The sequence below is a fragment of the Mobula birostris genome, chromosome 7 (assembly GCF_030028105.1).
Source record: "Mobula birostris isolate sMobBir1 chromosome 7, sMobBir1.hap1, whole genome shotgun sequence".
In the NCBI taxonomy this organism is placed as follows: Eukaryota; Metazoa; Chordata; class Chondrichthyes; order Myliobatiformes; family Myliobatidae; genus Mobula; species Mobula birostris.
Window position 1 is genome coordinate 25,353,906 of NC_092376.1, and position 23,984 is coordinate 25,377,889.

Below are 23,984 nucleotides of genomic sequence, written 5' to 3' on the forward strand. Positions count from 1 at the left end.
CACCCATGCTAGTAACTCCCCTGTAATTCCATGAGCTCTTTTCTTGCTAAGCAGCCTCATGTGCAGCACCTTGTCAAAGGCAGACATCCCACCCTGCAAAAACTCATTTCAGGGAGTAGCACCATCAATTTGCGGGAGACTCCCGGAATTTCCGGGAGAGGTGGGATGTCTGCAATAGAGTAGCTCCTTAGCAGCTAGCCAGCTAGTTTAAATAACATTAGCTATGCTAATGAACGAATGATACCTGTTAAACTCATCTCAAAATGTCTTTTACAGTTTTAACCTACCATGGGCAATAGAAAAGTCACTGTTGCAAATAGTGCAGCGAGAAACACTGTCATTATTTTTGACCCCTAGTAGGCAAGGGTACACTTTAGTGTAGTCTGGGGTGACATATTGTATATAATTTGCAGGCATCAGGGAGCCACTATCAGTATGCGGGAGACTCCCGGAACTTCCGGGAGAGGTATAGATAGAGTGAATGCAAGCAGGATTTTTCCACTGAGACAAGGGGAGAAAAAAACCAGAGGACATGGGTTAAGGGTGAGGGGGGAAAAGTTTAAAGGGAACATTAGGGGGGGCTTCTTCACACAGAAAGTGGTGGGAGTATGGAATGAGCTGTCAGACGAGGTGGTAAATGCGGGTTCTTTTTTAACACTTAAGAATAAATTGGACAGATACATGGATGGGAGGTGTATGGAGGGATATGGTCCGTGTGCAGGTCAGTGGGACTAGGCAGAAAATGGTTCGGCACAGCCAAGAAGGGCCAAAGGGCCTGCTTCTGTGCTGTAGTTTCTATGGTTCTATGGTTCTAGGTGGGATGTCTGCAAAGGCCTTCTAAAAGTCCAAGTACAGCACATGTACTTCCTCTCCTTTGTCTACTCCGCTTGTAATTACCTCAAAAAATTGCAGTAGGTTTTTCAGGTACGACTTTCCTTTCAGGAAACCATGCTAGCTTTGGCCTTTCTTGTCATGTGCCTCCAGGTAATGTAATCTCATTCCTAACTATCGATTCCAACAACTTCTCCACCACTGATGTCAGGCTGACAGGTCTATAGTTTCCTTTCTGCTGCCTCCCACCCTTCTTAAATAGTGGAGTAACATTTGCAATTTTCCAGTCATCCAGTACAATGCCAGAATCTACCGATTCTTGAAAGATCATTGTTTAATGCCTCCGCAGTCTCTCCAGCTATTTCCACTGTGAAGACTGATACAAAATACGCTTTCAGTTCCTCTGCCATCTCTGCATCTCTCCTTACAATATCTCCAGCGTCATTTTCTATTGGTCCTATATCTACCCTCAACTCTCTTTTACCCTTTATATACTTAAAAAAGTTTTTAGTATCTTCTTTGATATTAGTCGCCAACTTAATTCATCTTTTCCTTCCTAATGACCTTCTTAGTTTCCTCCTGCAAGTTTTTAAAAACTTCCCAATCCTCTATCTTCCCACTAGCTCTGACTTCCTTGTATGCCCTCTCTTGTGCATTATATTGTAGAGCAGCACTGAGCGCTGGTCACAAAGCCACAAATGTAGACTGACTGTTGAGTCTTGATGAAGGGTCTCGGCCCGAAACATTGACTGTTTATTCCTTCACGCAGTTGCTGCCTGACCTGCTGAGTTCCTCCAGCATTTTGTGTGTGTTAGTCTGGATTTCCAACATCTGCAGAATCTCTTTTGTTTATCTTTAGTTCTCTTATTTTCTTGTTAACTATTTTTCAGCTATATAGATAGTCTGGAGAAGATGAGTTATTCTCCTTTGAGCCAAGGAGGTTGAGAAGAGATTTGATAGAGGTAGGATGAGATCATCTGTTTGGATATGGTAAATAAAGGAAAACTATTCCCATTAGTTCTTATTTGAGGGCACAGTTTCAAAGTAATCATTAAAAACATTGGTGAGGGTGTGCAGGAATAGTTAACACAAGAGATTCTGCAGATGCTGGAAATCCAAATCAACACACACAAAATGCTGGAGGAACTCAGCAGGCCAGGCAGCATCAATGAAGAGGAATAGAGAGTCGACGTTTTGGGTCGAGACCCTTCTTCAGGATTGCAAAGGAAGGGGGAAGATACCAGAAGAAAAAGGTGGGGAGAGGGAGGAAGGATAGCTAGAAGGTGATAGGTGAAACCTGGTGGGCAGGAAAGGTCAAAGGCTGGAGAGGAAGGAATCTGATAGGTGAGGAGAGTGGACGATGGGAGAAAGGGAAGGAGGAGTGGCACCAGGGGGCAGGTGATAGACAGGTGAGAAGAGGTAAGAGGCCAGAGTGGGGGATAGAAGAAGAGGGTGGGGGAGGGACTTATTGGCATGCAGGAATAGGTTTTGCTTTACACGGAGAGGAAGTTATATGTTGGACCTTACTACCTGTAGGATCGATAGAAGTGGAGCTGATTAGTGCTTTCAAACAGAACCGAATAGACCCTTGAGGATGTCTCAGAAACAACAGGAAATGAAACTGAATGGAAAGCCCTATTCAAAGCAGGCATGATCATGTTTGGCTAAATGGTCCTATCATACACTGTTGCTCTTCTATGATTCTGTATTGTACTTATCTTTTACTTCATTATACTTCATCTTGTGCACTATTGTACTTTATCATACTTTCACTATATCTAAAACATCTTTCAAACAATAAGCAACTTCTCTGCAACTGCTTTACGTCATCAGGCAGAGCAATGAGCTTCAAATAAAGCCACACCCCACAGTTATCAAAAATTATCAAATAGTTTACTTCTGGCAATATTGTCTATTTGGAGATAGCCTATGACAGAAATATGGTAACAAAGTGAATGTCTATTCAATAAATATTCTTTCAAAATGGCATATTTAAAATGCTTCTAATTCTTCTGGTGGTACACCAAAAGAAAGACCAAATAATCCTGATTTGCTGTTTATGCTCATTCCTAATTGCAGAATTTTGTTTTTAATCTTGTCCCAGGTATTGTTTGCAAGTCCATTTCTAAATACACATAAGATGGTGCTGTGGAATGGAAAAGACAACAGAAAGTGATGGGTACGGTCCAGTCCATCAAAGGCAAAGCCCTTCTCATGGTTGAGTAAATTTATATGGAGCGTTGCCATAAGAGAGCAGCAAATACCCCCACCATCCAGGCCATGCTCTCTTCTCACTACTACCATCAATCCTGAGGTCCATACCACCAGGTTCAGGAACAGTTATGACCCTACAACCATCAGGCTCCTATATCAGCATAGATAACTTCACTAACCTCAATTCTGAATTGATTCTACAACCTACAGACTTATTTTCCAGGACTCTTCACAACTCATGTTCTCAGTATTGTCCTTTATTTATTTGTAGTTTGTTTCTTTTGCACATTGGTTCTTTGTTGCTTTTTGTATACTTTATTGTAAGTTTTACAGAACTTCTTTATTTGTCCTATAATCGCCAGCAAGCAAATGAATCCCAAGGCAGTATATGATAATATATACTTTGATAATAAATTTACTTTGAACTTCGAACTTTGAACCTCTGCAACACACACAAAATGCTAGAGTATCTCAGTAAGTCAGGAAGCATCAAGAGGGGAATATACAGTTTTGGGCCTAGACTCTTCATCAGGGTAGGAAAGGAAGAGGGGAAAAAGCCAGAGTAAGAAGGCTGAGGGGAGGGGGAAAGTTCTCCCACCGTGCTGAATGCTGTTAGATAAGGAGATCTATGATTTAGACCCAGCAATAATGAAAGACCAGTGAGGTATGGTGCTCAGTTGTTACTCCTTCGAGCCCATCTGCGGAAACAGTTTAATTTCTACTTTTGATGTCTCTTTTTTTCTCGTTCGCGGTGGATGGGGTTCTGTTTAAGACCCTGGCCTCAGACTTCGGCTCTTTGCGGTGGTGGGACCTTCTCCCAGGGGCTCACAACTGGCCTCTTTTCGAAGTCCCTGGGCCGCAGCTGCGGGGTACTGAGGTTTCATGGCCCTGTGGATGTGCTGACCCTGTGCCGGTGCCACAGACTGAAGCATCACGGGAGAAAACAGAACATCAGGAACAGCGGATCAGTTGTCAGAGGCTCTGTACTCAATAGATCGCACTGAATCTCTTTCTCTCATTGGTGGACAAGAGTTTGTTGCCGATTCTCGGGTCGGAGAACTCTGGGGAAAAAAGCAGCACGGCAGACTTTATCCTCACAAATCAGTGTGTTGTTTGATGCCTCCTCTCTCGCTGTGAAAGGGGGACACCTCCATTTCCCTTTATTAGGGAGAGAGAGAGCCTGTGGTATGTCGAATTGTCGGGTGAACAGTTAGTTCTTGTTGCACTGCAGATCATGGTCTTTCTTGGGGGCTTGCTTGGTGGGTGGAGGGTTCTGATGCTTTTTGTTGAAGTAAATGGGGGGGAGGGTTGATGTTTTGCTGCTGTTTGTGTGTGGGTGGGCGGTATGGGGGGGCTTTGGAGTTCTAACTTTGTTAGTGTCACTCATTCTTCGGGGCACTCTTCTGTTTTTGTAGAGATGTCTACGAAGAACAAGAACTTCAAGATGTATGTTTTATACGTCTCTCTGATATTAAATTAAACTATTGAACTATGCATTTCCAGGTCAGGATGGTGTGGAATTTGAGGGGAAATTACAGACAGTGGTGTTCTCATACATTAATTGTTCTTGTCATTTCTGGTAGTATAGGGCACAGGTTTTGATGGTGCTGTCAGGGTATTCTGGGTGGTTCACTGCAGCTCATTTTGCGGATGGCGCCTTGATAGTGGCAATACAGTTAAACAGGCTGGTGAAGAAGGTATTTGATATGTCTGCCTTCAACGAGTATTGAGTACCATTCAAAGTAACTTTATTATCAAAAGTACATGTATGTCACCATATACTACTCCGAGATTCATTTTCTTGCAGGCATTCACAGTAAACACAAAGAAACGCAATAGAATCAATGAAAAGCCACATATGACAAAGATGGACAAATAGCCTGTGTGAAAAACACAACAAATTCGGAAAATACAATAATAATAATAATAAATAAATATATATATAAATAAGCAATAACTATCCAGAACATTGATTCTAGAGTCCTTAAGATTATGGAATCAGTTCACTGTTAGGGTGAGTGATGTTATCCCCTCTGGTTCAAGAGCCTTACAGTTGAGGGGTAATAACTGTTCCTGAACCTGGTGGTGTGGGACTTGAGGCTCTTGTACTTCCTTCCTGATGGCAGCATCGAGAAGAGAGCCTGGACTGGACAGTGGGGGTCGCTGATGATGGATGATGTTTTCCTGCGATAATGTTCCTTATAAATGTGCTCACTGGTGGAGAGGGCTTTACTTGTGAAGGACTGGGCTGTATCCACTACTTTTTGTAGTTGGGATGTTACCTATGATTGTACAAGACATAGATAAGGCCACATGTGGAGTACCCCATACAGTTCTGATTGCTCTGCTTCAGAACAATGCCATTAAACTGGAGAGGGTGCAAAAAAGATTGATAGGGATGCCTTTCGTTACAAGAAGAGTATGGATAGGCTGGAGCTGCTTTTGTTTGGAGTGTAGGAGGCTGAGGGGTAACCTTACAGAGGTTTATAAAATCATAAGGGTCTTTCCTCGGGGTAGTAGAGTCCAAAACTAGGTGGAGCAAGTTTAAAGTGAGGGAGAAAGATTCAGAGGGGATCTGAGGAGCAAGCTTTTTCACACAGAGGATGGTGAGCAGGTGGGACAAGCTGTCAGAGGAAGTGGTAGAGGCAGATACAATTACAACACCAAAAATGCACTTGAACGGGTAGATGGATAGGAAAGGTCAAATGGGACAAACTCAATGGACAAAATGGCTGGCTTGGACGAATTAGGCCAAAGGACCTGTTTCTGTGTTGTATATGGCTCTACCTCGCCGGAGAGAGTAAATGTTTTGAATGGTGTCAAACAAACAGAATCTCCTTTGTTCTGGATAGCACAGAGCTTCTTGGAAGCTGTTGGCTTTGCAAACATCCAGGCATCAAGGACTGTCCTGTAGATCATGGAAAGCCTTAGCATGTCAGGAGATGGATCACTCACTGCAGGCTCCCCAGCATCTGACCTGCTTTAATTGCCCTGGTATTTAGAGTGTGTATCTCCAGTGGTCAATCACCGAGGAAAGTATGAACCTGACCCGAATCTGTCAAGTAGGCAACTAGAAAAGTGTTCAAAGTGCTGCCAGAAGTGGTGAGCCTCCAACCTTGGCACACTCAATCACTGGACTTATGAAAGGCTGTATATAAAGGCATGACAGTTCCATCAAAGTTACAGAAGAAAAGTGACACGTGCAAACATCTGTCAGTGCTAAGCCACACAACAGAAGTTTAGGCAGTTGCCATTGTATTTAATCAGTAATGTTTGAAATGATTAATGATCGTTTCATCACAAATATAAACCTGGAAGTGAACGTACAGTAGGTGGTTTAATCATGTCAAGGCTTAATGTGTTTACCTCATATTCCTCTCTCAGCTATTTTAGTGGACAACTTGACCCATTTAAAGAGGAAATTTGAAGTAAGTTTTGTAAATGTTCTTGCAATAGCATTCCTCAGCTTACTTGAAGACTCACTTATGTAAGTAGTTTTATGGAGCTTACAGGCTTAAACTGCCAACAAAAACACATTCTGTTTATAGTGCCCCTTCAATGCAGAAAATCATCTCTCAAGTCACTTCATGAAGATGATAGGTTGGCTCCGTAGAGCTGCTGTCTCAAAGATTTGGGTTTACTCCTGACTTCCAGTGCTGCCTACCCAAGTGTCTCTGTGAGTGCTTGGGTTTCCATAAGACCATAAAACATAGGAGCAGAATTATGCCATTCGGCCCATCGACCCTGCTCTACCATTTCATCATTGCTGATTTATTATCCCATTCTCCTGCCTTCTCTCAATACCCTTGACTCCCTTACTAATCAAGAATCTATCAACCTCTGTTTTAAATAAGCCAATGACTTGACCACTACAGCTGCCTGTGGCAAAGAATTCCACAGATTCACCAGCCTCTGGCTAAAGAAATTCCTCCCCATCTCTGTTCTAAAGGGACATCCCTCCATTCTGAAGATATACCCTCTGGTCCTAGACTCCCTACGACAGGAAACATTCTCTCCGCATTCACTTAGCTAGGCCTAATCTTCAATAAGTAAAGACTCAGAGCCATCAAAGACTCCTTGTATGTTAACCCTTTCATTTCCGGAATCATTCTCATGAACCTCCTTTGGACCTGCTCCAATGCCAGCACATCCCTTCTTAGATAAGGGCCCAAAATTGCTCACAATGCTCCAACTGCGGGCTAACATGCCTTATTTGCCTCTAGGTTTCATTCAGGTGCTCCAGTTGCCTCCCACATCCTAAAGGTATGAGTTCATTGTAAATCAGGCCATTGTAAATTATCCCTAATGCAGATGGTGAGAGAATCTGTGGGAGCTTTTGAGAATATGGTAAACATGTGGTTCGTCCATCGTCGTTGATGAAGACCTCGACACCATTAGTCACTTTGAGACTGGATGTGGTGTGTTCGAAGATGACTGTCAGGCCAATTCGGGCACGGAATGCCCTGGCACATGTTGGGCAGACATGTGTGGGCACTGCAGTTGTTGCGCTGGTGGCTCTGGACTTGCGCAGCTCACGCTTATGTTGTGCTTCAGCGGTGCGCCTTGCTTCATAAGCTTGACAGCTCTTGTGGATGAGGCCGCGCCAGGTAGGGCGGTTTTGTACCAGCGTTTCCCAAGAGGTCGTGTCTATGTCGAGCGACTTCAGGGAGGCCTTTAGTGTGTCTTTGTAACGTTTCTTCTGCCCTCCATGTGAGCGCCTTCCAGCAGAGAGTTCCCCAAAGAGGAGCTGCTTGAGTATGCGCTAGTCCGGCATGTGGATGACATGACCTGCCACCAGGTCTGTGCTCTCATCAGCAGTGTGTGGACTGATGGCAGACTTGCTCCAGAGAGAACTTCGGTGTCTGGTACTTTGTCATAGTGTAACATAGGGTATAAAGGAAAACTGGGGGAACAGCTAAAGGAGTTCTGTGTTTTAAGGAAAAATGGAAATATCAAACAAAATTTCACCCTATTCCACCTAAGTAGATATTAACATCAGATGGTTGTAAAGTTAATTTTAAGAAGCAGGGAACAGAGATAGAGATGATGGGGTGGGGAGGAAGGGGTGGATGGATGGAATTGGATAGTTTAAACTTTTGGTAATAGTAGGTAAGTTCTTTAATGTTGTCATGGCCAGGGGTGGCAGTGGGGTACCTATTAAATGTTCTGAATGCCTCTAACAAGCAGTACAGCTCCTGGCCTTCATGTGTGACTTAGCTACTAAACCCAATGAAACTATTTCTTCTGACAGGAGAAGGGGCAAAGGTGGGTTATTGGAACCTTAAAGCCAGTCGCTCTGGGTGGATGGGCCTCATCAGTCGTGGTTGGCAGTTCTTTTAGGAGAAGGAAAACTCAGATCTCAATCCTCCACTGCCTTGCATCTATACTCACTCATGGGGAAGGCTTTGGGAGTAAACCCTGAGGAAAAATACAGAGCTGGAATCCTTAAGACAGTCCTGTGTTGAGTTCAATGCTGACTAGCAATTCCTGCAGTGCCACTGGTACCAAACTGTATGTCTCCGCTATTCCTTTGGATTCATCAGCTGCATGGAGAGGGGTGGCTTGCCATATGGGCAACAACTTGTTCTCCATATCATACTGTTCTGGCTTGAGTCCTGGCTTACGTATACGTAGGCAGCTAGGATGCAAAATCCACAGTTGACTGCAGCCAATTGAGGCCTCAAGAACAGAAAGTCCGTGTGCCTCCTCACAATTAAGTTCAGCATTGGCGATAGCATAGAGGATTATAATATCATTGCGTCACAGAGTTGTAGAACACTACAACACAGAAACAGGCCCTTCAGCCCATCTAGTCTGCCATACCCCTCGTGCCATGTACTTATCCGAACTTTTCCTAAGTATTGAAATCCACCACTTCCTCTGGCAGCTCATTCCACAATCGTATCACTCTCTGACTGAAGCAGTTGCCCTTCAGGTTCCCCTTAAACATTTCACCTTACACCCTTAACCTATGACATCTTGTTCTGGTTTTACCCAACCTCGAATGAAAAAGCCTGCTTGCATTAACTCCATCTGTACCCCTCATTATTTTGATATCCCTCTATCAAATCTCCCCTCATTTTCCTACCCTTGGGGGAATAAAATCCTAACTTATTCAACCTTTCCCTATAACTCAGATCCTCAAGACCTGGCAACATCCTCGTAAATGTTCTCTGTATTCTTTCAATCTTGCTAATATCTTTCCTGTAGGTAGGTGAGCAGAACTGCACACAATACTCCAAATAAAGCCTCACCAATGTCCAGTACAAGTTCAACGTAACTTCACAACTGCTGGACTCAATACTTTGATTTATGAAGGCTAATGTGCCAAAAAACATTGTTTATGACCCTATCGAGTGCAGAAAGAAACTACAGAGCAAAGATGTGGAGAAGTTCAAAGGCAAGCACAAGAATTGTAAAACTGAGTTATTGCCTAACTGGGAGGTGGAATGCATTTCCACATAGCCAGGCAGCAGTGGGGAAACACTGTGGAAAATGACATGATAAACCATGGCAGCAAATGCAGATAGATCAAGGCAAACAAGACTACCAATTCATACATTCTTCTTCACTATAAACAACTACCTCATCATGTGTACACGACTTGCCTTGAAAGCACACATGTACGCCCCATCTGAATACCCCACTCCCCAACTCGTGGACACACTCTCGTCCTGTACTGGTCACTTTTCATCTTCTACTGCTGCTGCTTCAAAGTTCAAAGTAAATTTATTATCAAAGTACAGATATGTCACCACATACAAGTATGAAATTCATTTTCTTGTTTTCTCGCACGAACAATCCATAATAGAATAATAAACATAATGGAATCAGTATAAGACCACGCCAGCTTGGGTGTTCAACCAACGTGCAAAAGTCAATGAACTGTGTAAATACAAAAAGAAAGAAAAAAATAATAGTAATAAATAAATAAGCAATAAATATTGAGAGCATGAGATGAAGAGCTCTTGAAAGTGAATCAGTAGGATGAGGGAACAGTTCAGTGAAGTTATCCCCTTTGGTTCAACAGCCTGATGGTTGAAAGGTAATAACTGCTCCTGAACCTGGTGGTGTGGGTCCTGTACCTTCTTCCCAATGGCAGCAGCAAGAAGAGAGCATGACCTGGGTGGTGGGGGTCGCCGATGATGGATGCTGTTTTCCTGCCACTGTGTTTCATGTAGATGTGCTCAATGGTTGGGAGGTCTTTACCCGTGAAGGACTGGGCCGTATCCACTGCTTTTGTAGAATTTTGCGTTCAAAGGCACTGGTGTTTCCATACCAGGCTGTGATGCAGCCAGTCAACATACTGTCCATTACAGATCGATAAAAGTATGACAGAGTTTTAAATGTCATGCCGAATCTTCACAGACTCCTAAGGAAGCGGAGGTGCTGCATTGCTTTCTTCATAATTACACTTGTGTGCTGGGCCCAGGACAGATCCTCTAAAATAATAATACTAATTAATTTAAAATTGCTGACCCCCACCATCTCCAATCCTCTGAGGACTGGCTCAGGGATCTCCGGTTCCCACCTCGTGAAGTCAATAATCAGCTCCTTGGTCTTGCTAACATTGAGTAAGAGATTCTTGTTGTGGCACGACTCAGCCAGATTTTCAACCTCCCTCCTGCATGTTGATTCTTCGTCACCTTTGATTCGGCCTACAACGGTGGTGTCGTCAGCAGACTTGAATATGGCGTTGGAGCTGTGCTTAACCACACAGTCATAAGTGAAAAGTGAGTAGAGCAGGGGGCTAAGCACACAGCCTTGTGGTGTGCTTAGCCTGGTGGAAATACTACTGCTTTTTATTGTCATAGTGTCAGTAATATTATACCGTCTTACATAAAGTTGCCCCTTGCTGCCAATCTTCAGGCCATGCCACTCAGAGATACGTACTAATATTATTTTGTGATTGTATGTGCTGTTGTCACAATACGTGTTGTGTGTGACTAAATGTGTGACTGCTACACCTTAGCCTCAGAGGAATGATGTTTCATTTAGCTATATATATGTGTATGGTTGAATGATAATACAACTTAACTTGAAATACTAGTGTTGCTTCTTCTAAAACAAGTGCTTTCAATGCTAACTCATTAATTACCATGTGTATAAATTACCCCCTGTCTTCAAGTAAAGACTTGGAGGTTATTATGGTTAGTGTGTTGTTACCATGCTAAGTTGGCGCTGGAAATATGACATTACTTACTTGCTGGGCTCCCTGATTTGATTTGACAAGATGCGTTTCACTCAATGTTTCAATGTTTTGATATACATGTAACAAATAAAGCTAATCTTTATCTTTATCATTAGTAAACAAGTAACAGAAAATATCTACAGTGACAGCAATGTGAGTAATAATAATACTCATTTATTTTCATCATATGCCCTGTAGCCTTCTATGCCACAGTACTTCAAATGTACATCTAAGTTCTTCTTAAATGGTGTGAGAATATCCACCCCACTTCATTCTCAGCCATATTCCCCGTTCAAAGACCCTCTGACCCTTCTTCCATCTCCACCAACATCCAGACCCCTTCTCTCAGCACCTTCCAATGTAGCCAAAGGAGATGCAGCTCCTCCTGCCTTGCCAATTGTCCATTCACTTCTTCCAGAAAAAGCAATGACTCCTTTGCACTTTAACAAACTCCAATCAATATGCTGTCTTGTGTGATGAAGAGTCAAATACAGACCAGATGAGTGCATTGCAGAATACCTTCAATCAGTCGACCAGGGTGACCCAGAACTTCGAGCCACCAGTCACTTTAATGTTCCATCCCTTTCAGATGTTAACCTGTCAGTTACCCTGTTCCAACAAAGCTTAACACAAACTGGAGGAGCAGAATCTCACCTTCCAGACTGACACATTCCAATCTTCTGGTCAAGCTGTCATGCTTTTCATTTTTTTATATCTCTCAGTTCCAGATCTGCCAGATTTTATTCATCTTATGATATTTCTGCCTCTCTTCAGCACACAGTCATAAGTGTAAAGCTAGTAGAGGAGGGAGCTAAGCACGTAGCCCTGTGGTGCACCTGTGCTGATGGAAATTCAACTGCTCGAAACTTCACTCTCTCTTGGTTTCCATCCTACCACTGATTTTCGCTTTTCTATCCCATTTCCTTTCTCTGTGACTTAAAACTTAATTCATTTCTAGTTTTTCCCTCTTCTAATGATGCTAAATCAAATCAAATATTACCTTTGCTTCAGCAGCTTCCGGACATGCAGAGTACATTCCGGAACATTCTCTATTGTTTTATGTCAGGTAGTTGGGAAGTACGGTGAATGACAGGATGAACTATCGATTTTCTGAACATTAAATTTAAGAAGAAATTCACAGAGATAGGAGGAAGAACGAAAGCGAATTCCAATTGGTGAATTTGAAATTAAACTAGAAACAGATAGAGAAATAAAGAAGGGGAAAAGAAAGATTGAATTATAGAAGAGGATAAATGACAGTCGAGGAAAAAAGTTCCTTAGTTGTCATGAAAGGTCGCCAATCTAAAACCTGAAGTTTTTCTCCTACCCCACTGATGCTGCCTGGTCTTCTGAATATTATTTTTAAGTCTGATGATTCTAAATGCTTCTAAATTCACCCCAGAAAAAGAAATTCCATTCTTTATCACAAAAAGAGAGAAAATGCTGGAAACGGTCGGTATGTCAGGGACCATCAGTGAGGAGAGAAACAGTGCTAATCCTTTGGGACAAGGCCTCTTCGTAAGAAGCATTGTCTCTGCTTTTTTCCCCAGTGATGATGCCAGGCCTGCAAAGTGTCGCCAATATTTGGCGTTTTTCTCATACATCAAAAGCATCAAAGTTTTTGATCCAACATGGGAAAGGTTAGATCAAAATACTTACCTCATATTAACAGCTGTATCCAATGTATGGGAAAATTCATGTATAGATAGATCTTGGGGTACAACTCAAGTTTCTTCCCCACTGACATCAGATTTCTGAGTGGACCATGAACCCATGAATATTACTTCACTTTTTGCACTACTTGTTTATTTTTATTTATTTATTATTGTATCTCCATAAAAATTATAATCTGTACTGCTGCTGCAAAACAACAAATTTCACAGCTTATTTCATTAATAATAAACCCAATTCTGAAATTCCTTCCCATAAGAACATAAGAAATCGAAGAAGAAGTAGGCCCCTTGGCCTCTAATTCCTGCTCTGCCATTCAACAAGTTTATGGCTGATCTTCTATTTCAAGGCCTCCTTCCAGCATTAACTCTTGATAACCTTAATATTGAAAAATCTGTAATTCTATAGGTGTCGTGTTGAAAGTATGCTGACTGGTTGCACCAGGGTCTGATATGGCAATCCAAATGCACAAGAGTGTAAGAAGCTGCAGAGTGTAATCAATTCTGCCTATGTCGCATGGATAGTCCTCTCCACCATGGAGAGTATCTACATGAGGTGCTACCTCATGCATCTACCATCAAAGATACTCACCAGCCATCTTCCCGCAGCTACCATCGGGCAGGAGGTACAGAAGCCTGAAGTCCCACACCACCAGGTTTAGGAACAGCTGCTTCCCTTCTCAAAACAAATGGCACAGCACTAATCACTCCCTCAGTATAGCGTCTCTATGACTACCTTGGTCACGTTGCACTGTAATGAACATTCTTTTTGGGGGGGTTCTAATTGTGCTCTTGCAAAAAAGTATTATTTATGTCTTTCCTATAAATGCTCCTTATCTCTTGCAAAGTGCCTGTGATGCTGCAGCAAGAGAGATTTTCATTACACCTGTGCCGATAAGCTTCAAGACTCCAGTTTACTTATCACATGTACATCGAAACACACAGTGAAATGTGTCACTCCTGTTAGCAACCAACAAACCCAAGGTCAATTCAGTGACTTGTGGAGTCACTTCTGGCCTGTGACTCTGAAGGGAAGGGGGAGAAGAGGTATGCTGTGGTGACAGGGAATTCATTAGTTAGGGGGACAGACAATGGAATTGAATTGAACTGAACTGACTTTATTACTTGCCCGCAAGTGCCGCCACACAGTCCAGCGCCAACGTAACATGTCCATGATGCTCAGCAGAACCACACAGAATGCAACAAGCAACAACAGGACAACAGCAAAACAAGCCCCATTCTCCCTCTCACCCACTCACGTACACATTCCCTAAACCCCACGACAAGCCACCTTCTTCGTCCCCAGCCTCCAGCAGACTCACACTCAGATCTGTCATGTTTTGTAAGTCTAAAACATAAAAATAATTGAAAGCAAACACACAGAGCCAGGAATAACATTTCTAGTTTTGTTTTACTCTAAGCGTGGTGCGTACTTTCAACATGTGGCATAATGACATTACCATTTATTTACTTTTACATATAACCCACAATGCATTATGCAAACAACAAAGAATGCCAAATCAAACAGTATAATTATAATATTACGCAAATATTACTGAAATGAATTTCTGGTTCCAGTGTTTTCCACAAAGCCATATTTTTCTTTACTGATTCCTGGTTTTATACAGCGGCTTGCTCTCATCATGATTACTCTGAGAACAATTTTTGCCACGTGGCTCATCAGGCTTATTGTATGATGTAACTCACACTCTGTTGCTCCCTCGTTCTTTGGAACTGTGATGAACACTGATTTACTTAAATCATCAGGTATTGATGACAGAAAGAAGACAGAAAGCATGGTCATCTCCAGAAAGACAAGCATCCCACAATGTGTGATCAAGATCAGAAATACAAACATCAAACAAGTCGACAAATTCAGTATCTTGGCAGCCTAATAACAAGTGATGGCAGGTGCAACACAGATATCAAATACAGAATAGCAATGGTGAAAGAAGCTTTCCAAAAAATGAAGACCATATTAACAGACAGAAAGATGAGCACGTACACTAAAAACAGAATACTGCAGTGCTACATTTATTCTATCCTGACTTATGGAAGTGAGTGCTGGACCATTTCTCTAGCAATGGAAAAGAGAGTAGAAGCAGCTGAATTATAGTTCTACAGAGGAATGTTAAAAATATCATGGACCACACACACATCAAATGAAGAAGTTCTCGGAAGAGCCCAAGCAGTTCGATCACTCATACCAACAATGAGAGGAAGACAACTCAGATTCCTAGGACACATCATGTGGAAAGATGAACTAGAAAAACTCATACTCTCTGGAACGATTGAGGGGAGCAAACCTAGAGGAAGACCTCGGCTTATGTACATCAAAAGCATAGCCAGGTGGCTACACATCAAGGAAATGGAAGTCATCCAAAAAACGAAGGATAGATCTGTATGGAGAACTATGGTCACCAATGTCCGCATCGGACATGGTACCTAGACGGACAGACATTACTGAAATATTAAATACACAACAGGACTCATGGGATTTGACTTCCCCAATGGACTCACATAGATTTGCAGACTCATCTCTGGCTAACAAGCTTCAACCCCAGACTTCTGATTCCACCATCAGGCCTTGATCCTCAGTATCAATTACAGGACATGCTGATCACCAAACATTACGACTTAAGCTCTGATCTCATCGATTCGTGAACCCAGGTGGGTCATTGCTACTTGTTCCTCCTCCCTGCACCGAACTTTGGCTCTGGAGCATGCACCTGTGCACATCACAATAAAGTCTACTTTGACTTTGACTTTGGATCTTTCTCTTGATTATAGTCAGTAACCGAGCCTACACTTGACTAGAGAGTTTCAGATGTTCCAGCTGAAAAGGTACGTAGATTCCTTTCAAAATCTCAAATAGCTAAGTTCGTGATACGAAGTTCGTGGCCTAGGGTAGAAGGAGTCCATTTTTAAAAACCTAGCACATTTATTTTTCAACATAGTCCCCTAGTCCCCTCCTACCTTTACACACTTAGTCCAGCGGTTGTGGAGCATACGGATCTTGGACCTCCAGAAAGTGTCCACTGCAGGAGTGATTGATAAGTTTGTGGGGCCTAAAGTAGAAGGAGATGAGTTATACAGCTCTCGTTACATGTGCATGCAGTTCAACTCTTTGAGTGCTTACGCAGAAAGCATGAAGTTAGTAACTCATCTCCTTCTACCTTAGGCCACGAACTTATCAATCACCCCTCGTACTTCCATCAGAACAACCCAGCCAAGAGAACAACATTCTTGCATCTACTTTGCCTATCTTCACTAAGATTTTGTACATTTCAATAAGCTCTGGAGAGAGCTTTGGCCCAGTTTGCTTAATCTTTCCTCATGGGACAAATTCTCCATCCCAGGAATATGTCCACATAACAGAATTCCAATGAGCTCAGTGGATCAGGCAGCACCTGTGGAAGGAAATGGACAGTCTAATATAAGTTTAGAAAATCATGACTGACATAGATAGAGCAGACAGCTGGAATAGATTCCTCAGGGTCAAAAGGTCTAACAGTAAAGTGTATCCATTTGAGGTGAGAAGTGGGAAATTCAAAAGAGATGTGCAGGGCAAGTTTTTTACACAGCAGTTGTTGGGTGTCTCAAGTGCGCTGCCAGGGTTAGTGACGGAGACATATATATGATAAAAACATTCAAAAGGCTCTTCATAGGCATACAAATATGCAGAGAGTGGAGGCAAAATGCATTAGTTTAATTAAGTGTCAATATTCAAGATTGTTCAATGTCATTTCCAGTACACAATTGTAAAGGAGAATGAAATGATTGTTCTCCAGTTCCAATGCAGCCCAGAAAAACTACAATAAGATAGAGAACACTATAATAAAAAACAACACAATAAATATAAATTCATAAGATCACTTTTATACATAGATCGATTGTATGTCCATAAAGTGATGCTGAGTATAGGAGTTTCTGGGGTGACTCTGACAGGAAATGATAAAGTAATGGTGGTTGGAGGTGTGGAGGGGTGGATTGGTGGTTGGAGGTGTGGATCAGCCTCACTGCTTGGGGAAAGTAACTGTTTTTGAGTCTGGCTGTCCTAGCATGTTTGCTACATCACCTCCCCCCGTTGGGAGTGGAACAAACAGTCCATGAGCAGAGTGGGTGGGATCCTTCATGATGCCACAGGCCCTTTTCCAGCCTCTTTCTATATACATGTCCTTGATGGTGGGTAGGTCGGTACTGATGATGTGTTGGGCAGTTTTAACTACCCGTTGTAGAGCCTTCCACTCCACTGCTGTGCAGTTCTGTACCATGCATTGATGCAACACGTTAGGATGCTCTCCACTGCCACATCTGTAAGGACGTGAGTACAGATGTGCATAGTCCAGCTCTGTTCAGCCTTCTCGGAAAGAAGAGGCGATGGTGAGTTTTTCTGGAGGCGTAAAATGTGTTCTGGGACCATGAGAGGTTGTGCAAGATGTGTACTCCCAGGAGCTTGAACTGCTCACAGGTGCTGCCTATGTAAGAGTTCTCCTGACGTCGATAACCACCTTCTTTGTCTTGTTTGATATTGAGGAAGAGGTTACTTGCTTGGCAGAAGCCTCAAGCTCTTCCACCTCCTCTCCATAGGCCGTCTCGCCTTCGTTGATGATGAGCCCCACCACTGTTGTGTCATCGGTGAACTTGACAACTTGGGTGTTTGGCCATGCGGTCATGTGTGAGCAGAGTGTACAACAATGGGCTCAGCACACGGCCTTGACGGGAACTCGTGTAAGGATGATGGGGAGGGAAGAGCAGTTGTGTGTGCTAACTATCTGGGATCTGTTGGTAAGTCCAACACCCAGTTGCACAGTGGAGTATCTAGACCAAGGAGTAGGAGTTCGTTCACCAGGGTCTGTGGGACAATCGTGTTGAATGCCAAACTGTAACTCAGGAGTAGCATTCTGACATAAGTGACTTTGTTTTCTAGATGTGTCAAAGCCTGGTGCATGACTGTTGCTAAGGCATCGTTGGTTTAATTATTTAACCTTCTGGGCCAAAGGGCTTGTTAACGTGTTGTATATTCCATGACAAACCTTTCATCTTGACCGCAAGGTGAAAGGTATAAAGATGCGAGGGGGAGGAATGGAGCAAAGCTGCAAGCAATAGCTGGACCAAGTTGAGGAGAGAAGACCATAAGAATGGAAATAGTGACAAAATCTGATACAGAAATCTACTTTATTTTTTGTACAGTTGAATCCTTCCTTAAAAAGTTATATGGCGGGATGGTAGTGTAGTGGCTAGCGCAACGTTTTACAGTGCTGGCAAATGGGTTTCAATTCCCACTGCTGTCTGTAAGGAATTTGTGTGCTGTCCCCATAACCATGTGGGTTTCCTCTGGGTGCTCTGGTTTCCTCCCACAGTCCAAAGACGTACAGGTTGGTAGGTTAACTGGTCGTTGTAAATTCTCCCATGATTAGGCTCAGATTAAATCGGGGGATTGCCGGGCGGTGTGGCTCGAAGGGCTGGAAATGCCTATTCTGTGCTATATTCCAATACTGAAAATATAAATAAATACTTAACATTAACAGGGTGCCCAGCTTGCCATGTCAGAGGTGACACCACCATCAAAGACGGACTTTCTAGTACAGCAGATGGCACTGTCATTCTTCAGGGATTTTTTTTTACAAAGCTACGAGGAAAATCTTTTTTTAAAACACATATTCTACTGATTTAGGCCCATGCAATACGATTGCACTGCCTTATATTTTCGAGATAAGTGGACAGGTTTCTGGGTGCTATCTATTATGGGGTCTGTGCTATTTTTAACAGTGATAAGAATCCAAAAGCACAAAAGAGCTTTTGTTTCACTTGTGTTGTCGTGTGTTGCTATTAATAATGTTTAGAGTGGGTCAATAATTAATTGTTCACTGAGTCGACAAGTAGGAAGTGAAGCACTGACTTCAAGAGGAAGTGAATTCTTCACCCATCCGAATATGCTAATTAAAAACTGCAGAGACAAAGGACAAGAAGAAAAATATGTTTCTGCAACGTTGCTCAAGAGAAGGTAATTAGAAGAGCACCAATCATCAGCTTGGCTCTCCCTCAAGGAGTTGACCTGGTCCCACTCCCCCTCTGTCTGTCCCCACACTCCAGGCAGATCCGACAGTGAATACATCTGAGCCTCTGTTTTTCTCTCAGACTTGCTCGAACTCACTGAGACCCCAATCCGCTCTGCTCCCTACCCAAACGTTTCTCCAACGATAAGTCTCTACCCACTTCTGCTTTCCATGTGCATGCACACCCCTTTGTTCTTTCAGTCCACCAATGAAGGACAACTGGGACAAGCTGCCCTCCAGTCAAAGTCACTGCGACAATTCACTCAAACCTGTACAGCCCAGACAAACCCCACCTCCTCATCCAACCCATTAACAGCCCATCAAAACCCCCCATCTCACACCATCCCCTTCCAAAGACCCCAACTTCTCATCTGAACCAACCATCTAATATCTTCACTTCCAAATCCCCCAACTCCCCATTCAAACCCCACATCTAACCCCTAGCTCTACATCTAAGCCCTTCAATTTCCCATTCAAGCACTGTCTAACTCCCTCCAACATCCCACCTAATTCCCCCATCCAAACCCTCAGCTCCTCATCTAATCCCCCATTCAAACCCCCCAAATCTCCATCCAAATGCCCTATCCAAGCCCACCATCTATCCCCTTCCCTTCCAACCCCTCCAACTTCTCATCCAAACTTTCCATCCATCCAAACCACCTTACACCTCTCCAAACAATTTCTGCATCAAAACCACCAGCTCCTCATCTAATCCCCCCCATCCAGAAAACACCCTGCTGCAAATCAGCATCCAATCCCCCCTATCCAATCCACCCCTTTCCCCATATAAACTACTCCCCACTCTTCATCCTCCATTCAGATTTCTCCACCTTTCCCCCCAACTTCCCCATTCTTTTCCCGAGGCAACTCCTATTCCCAATCCATACGCTCCCTTGCTCTCTGCTGGATTCTCCCCTCCCCCACGATCCCTGTGCTCTCCGATCTGACATTCGGATGCTGCCTCATCATTTCCCTGACATTTGTTTGGATTTCCTTCTCTCTGCTCATTGATTGCTTTTCCTGACTCTGCTGACGAGACTGGGCTTCATTCAGTATTGCCGGGGCAGTGTGTGACTTTCACCTATGTTACACCAAGCTCCCCAGGAAACCGTAACTAAGTAAAGTACACACAACAATCAAAACACACACATATCAGTTTGTGTTTCATCACGTTACCAAAATGCACAAAAAAATATCAAAATATAAATGCATAAATCATACAAATGTGATCAAGGGGGATCACATGACCGGAAGTTTATTATACTGAAGCTTTTTCCTTTACTCGTGGAGAGGGCAAATTGACACATCTGCATTCTCAATTAGCTACATATATTTAGTTCACATACAGGCAGGAAAGCCAAAATCCATCCCCAGATTTGCTTATGAGCTCAGTTGCTGGGAATGAAGAATCAGCCTCACTGCCTTCGACCGAAAGCTTTTGGGGCTTGGATGATGCAATAAGTAAGGTGCTGCCTGGACTCGCTCCCATTCCCAGCAGAACAGCCTTAGAAGTACGCTCTGTGACTCACCTTCGACTGATCTGGCATCACAACACAGGATTCTGTTTACCTAGATAATTGCTTCCCTCCAGTCATTCCGCACAGTCACTTGCACAATATTCCTTGACTGGTGCCTTCCGCCTTCCCTAACTAGTTCAACACTATTTATTGTGTGTGTGTGTGTGTGTGTGAGTGTGTGTGTGTGTGTGTGTGTGTGTGACTGTGTGTGTGTGTGTGAGTGTGAGTGTGTGTGAGTGTGTGTGTGTGTGTGTGTGTGTGTGTTGTGTGTATATACGTGAACCTTAACATTGACAAATTCACGTGAGAGTTTAATCAGAATCAATGTTATTATCACTGACACTCACTCAGTAGCCACTTTATTAGGTACCCCCTGTACTTAATAAAGTGGCCTGGAGTGTATGTCCAGGTTGATGTAGCCCATCCACTTCAAGGTCCGACATGCTGTGCATTCAGAGAAGCTCTTCTGCACACCGCTGTTGTAACGTTCGGTTATATGAGTTACTCTTGCCTTCCTGTCAGCTTGAACCAGTCTGGTCATTCCCCTGAGCTCTCTCATTAGCAAAGCATTTTCGCCCACAGAACAGCCATTCACTGGATTTTTTTCTTGTTTTGTTTTTTGTACCATTCTCTGTAAATTCTAGAAAATTGTTTTGTCTGAAAATCCCAGGAGATCAGCAGTTTCTGAGATACTCAAACCACCCTGCTTGGCACCAATAATCGTTCGATCACATTTCTTCCCCATTCCGATGTTTGGTCTGAACAACAACCGAGCCTCTTGGCTTTTATGCATTGAGTTGTTGCCACATGATTGGCTGATTAGATAGTTGTATTAACGTGCAGGTGTACAGGTGTACAGGTCTACCTAATAAAGTTGCCACTGAGTGCATGTTGTGAAATTTGATGTTTTGTGTTTTGTGGCAGCAGACATAAAATAATAACTATAAGTTACAATAAGGATGTAAAATAAATAAATAGTGCAAAGAAAGAAATAGTGGAGTAGTGTTCATGGGTTCATGAACCATTCAGAAATCTGATGGCAGAGGGGAAAAAAACTGTTCCTAAACTGTTGAATGATCAGTTTTACCTTGTATTGTCCAACAGCTATCCCACATCAGACCTGAAGTAGAAGCAATTCATTCTCAACCCAATGCAGTGCCAACGAGAGAGCCACTTGTATTGAATTTCATCTGCTTTATATTGCTTTTGCAAAAAAAGCTTTCCAGGTTATTTTGTAATTTTTTTGGCTTTTTTTTCCAGGCAAATTTTCCTTCCTATCAGGCTAATGCTTCTACGTTCAAGTCAGACAGAGCAGGTACAATACACACAAAATGCTGATGGAACTCAGCAAATTTGGCAGCAGTAGTGGAGGGAAATTAACAGTCAACGTTTCCCCACCCCTGCCTTCTCTTCATCCATCTCCCACTCTTGTTAGCATCTCATCCCTTCTTTTCTCATCCCCAATTTTCATAAGCTGCCCATTTTCTTCTGGTTCCCTACCTCCTGCTTATTTCCATGGTCCACTGTCTTCTCCCATTAGATTCCTTCTTATCAACCCTTTAACCCTTGCACCTGTCCCCTCTCAGTTACTTAGATCATCCCCCCTCACCCTCACCTGGTCTTACTCAACGCCTGCCAGCTTCTACTCCTTTCCCTCTCCCACCTTCTTATTCTGGCTTCAGATCAATTTATTCCCAGGCACTTCCCAGGTTACAAGTGGGTCTATTCCTGTGAACTGTTTGGATTCCAAACAGCTAGTCACAAATGAGGCGGCAGATTGAGTTCTACACAGCAGAAGATGCCTAAAGCTCCACTACAACCCGCAAAACCATCCCACCAGTTTCCCAAAGGCTTGAACACATGCACAGGCTGTCAGGCATTCGTAAACCAGAGAACACTTGTTTTTACAATGCCTCCTACTGATAGTTAAATTTCTGGTTTACAGTATCAAGGTTCAAGATTAAAGATTGTTTAATGTCGTTTCCCATACACAGGTGTAAAGGAGAACGGATAGTGGTTACTCCATATCCAACGCAGCACTCAAAAAAAAATTAGGGTAAAAGAATCTAAATGCATAAAATAGCTTATACAGTATTAATAGATTGATTGTAAAGTATGTTCATAAAGTAACACTAGGCACAGGAGTGTCTGTACATAAGGTGACTCTGACAGGAAATGATAAAGTAGTGGCATTGGAGGGTGGGGTTGGGCTGGATTAGTGGGTGGAGGTGTCAATCAGCTTTACTGCTTGGAAACTGTTTTTAAGCCTGTTGGTCCTGGAGAGAATGCTATGTAGCCTTCTCTCTGATGGGAGTAGGACAAACAGTCCATGAGCAGGGAAGATGGGATCCTTCGTGATGTTACTGGCCCTTTTCCGGCACCTTTCTACAGATATGTTCTTGATGGCGATTAGACTGGTACCGGCAAAGCACTGGGAAGTTTTGACTGCTCGTTGTAGAGCCTTCCTTTCTGCCACAGTGCAGTTTCCATACCATGCAGTGATGTAGGATGCTCTCTACTGAACATCTGAAGAAGGACGTGAGCATAGTTATGCATGGTCCAGTTCTCTTCAGCCTCCTCAGAAAGAAGAGTCATTGTTAAGTTTTTCTGACTGTCTAAAATGCGTTCTGGGACCATGAGAGGTTGTGCGAGATGTGCACTCCCAGGAGTTTGAAACTGCTTGCAGTTTCCGCTGCTAAACCACCCAGGTAAAGAAGGGCATGAGTTCTCTCTTGAAGTTAATAAACATTTACTTTCTCTTGTTGACATTAAGGAAGAGGTTATTTGCCTGGCAGCAAGTCTCGAGTTCTTCCACCTCCTCTCTGTAGGCTGCCTCTTCGTTGGTGGTGATGAACGGTTGTGTCATCGGCGAACTGGACTCTGGTGTTTGGCCGTGCGGTCCTGTGTGAGCAGGGACTGCAGCAAAGAAGATCCCAGAGGGTGCTAGTACCCAGACTGTCAACCCTTTAAATTGCAGACTGAAGTTCACAAGCATTAGTCACGAAGCCATTAAGAACGATAGTCCGCCTCACTTTCTACATTTAAAAACACATTTTTGAACTTTCCCTTTTTAATGCAACCTGAATAGTAGCTCTAGTTAAATTACTCTCGGATGCTTTTCTCTATAATGTGTGAACACAAAACACAATGATGTAACTTGAGATAAATTAAGATCATTTGCATTGCAAATACGTCTCATTTTTCTTCATTACGCACATGATACTGTCTAGTTTGTTCTTATTCTTAAAGGTACATCATTGTGGAGGTGAATGATGCTCGAGTTAACACTGTTTTCATTTTTCATACTTTTTCAGAGTTTCTTATGCATTTTGATGTCAGATGATAACGTGTGTAGCCTAACATTGCCTATCTATTGGTAGTGATCTTGAGCTGGCTTGTAGGGCATTGTCAAGGAGATAATCTGTTTTCTCTCCCTTTTTCTCCACAGTATAAAACCTCGCACCCTGTCAGCCACCTTTCCCTGATGTATCACTACCGTAGC

At 43.0% G+C, this 23,984-nt stretch overlaps 1 protein-coding gene across 1 annotated transcript in view; it reads right to left on the reverse strand.

The window, feature by feature from the left end:
* The window catches only part of LOC140200054 (von Willebrand factor A domain-containing protein 3B-like), a 233,578-nt gene extending 210,312 nt beyond the window's left edge, over positions 1-23,266 (reverse strand). The window contains exon 1 of the mRNA XM_072262739.1: positions 23,236-23,266. The gene's annotated coding sequence lies outside the window, so the exon portion shown is untranslated. The remainder of the gene's footprint in view (positions 1-23,235) is intronic.
* Positions 23,267-23,984: the final 718 nt, after the last annotated feature.